Source organism: Chrysochloris asiatica, unplaced genomic scaffold, assembly GCF_000296735.1.
Source record: "Chrysochloris asiatica unplaced genomic scaffold, ChrAsi1.0 scaffold00064, whole genome shotgun sequence".
NCBI classification, from domain to species: Eukaryota; Metazoa; Chordata; class Mammalia; order Afrosoricida; family Chrysochloridae; genus Chrysochloris; species Chrysochloris asiatica.
Window position 1 is genome coordinate 15,136,368 of NW_006408582.1, and position 1,222 is coordinate 15,137,589.

Consider the following 1,222-nt stretch of genomic DNA (forward strand, 5'->3'; position numbering starts at 1 on the left):
TCCATGACCCCATCTCTGCCTCCGTCTCTGGCGTCGCTGCTTCTTTGGATAAGGTCCCGCATTCTGCTTGTGTACCCTTGATGGTCCTTTTTGTTGTTGTTGTTGTTAAGTGCCTTTGAGTCGGGTCCTATGATCCTCTATTTCTGGACTGTAAGATTAAGCACTCCCCTGTTTTTGTTACAAAACTTCTGCCTTTACAATTGTGACAGTTGCAGTTAGTCATGATAACACTTATTCACTATTGAATCCTACAAATCTATCCCCATCTCTTTTCACCAGACCCATCTAGACAAGATGTGATCTATTCAGTGGGGACTCTTTTGTTCCCCTCATACTCTTAAACTAAACTCCCTCTTGAAAGTTTGTAAGCCAGTCACTTCATGCCTTTATTCACTCCCTCATTTTAGGTAGCCAATGTCTAAGTTGCCGACCCCTGTCTACCCTGTGTACAGAGGGAATAGCACTGATACTTGATGTGAAGACTCCTTCCCTCTCTGTTGGTTTTTAGAGTAACTACCTGAGTATCAAATTGTAGCAATTTACCCTTGTTTCCGTTATCCAAAAAAAAATTGTGTGTGTGTGTGTGTAGTCTTCCTCTAATCTAGCTCTTATTATCGAGTTCTGATTATCAAGCCATCAAGGCTAGGTCAAACGGGTACTGTCTGCAAGTTTGGGTGTTCTTGTGCATCTCCCCTCACTTCATATCAGTTGGATGCTTCACTCTCAGCTCTAGCCCTCTGTGGCTATGCCCTTGTCCATGGGCTCAAGTGTCCCCAGGTCTCACCACACTTTCTACCAATCAGCCCTTCTCTCTCTCATCTCCAGGTCAACAGGAGTCAATGGACTATGGTTGAACTCAGCCCATTTTTTCATTGCTGCCTTTCCCCCTCTTCCACTCACCAGTAGATCAATGTGGTCGTCAGCAAGCTTACATGTCTGTTTATGTGTTCCCTTTCAGTTTCAGTCTTAGAGGGGAGTTTGTCCTGAAGAAACTTGAGTCATAGCCTTAATGTCTTCCTGGCAAACAGCTTGCTTATTCTTGTAGTAGCCAGAATTTTTTGTTTTGGGTTTGACTTGATGGTCTTTCTTTGAATATGTATCTTCTGTCACTGTAGCTGTTCCAGGCTGGTATGTTTCCCTTTCTAGTGTGACTGCCCCACCTCAGAATGTTCTGGATGGGACTCAGGATTCCACCTATGGTCCTATACTCTGTAAAGGCTTT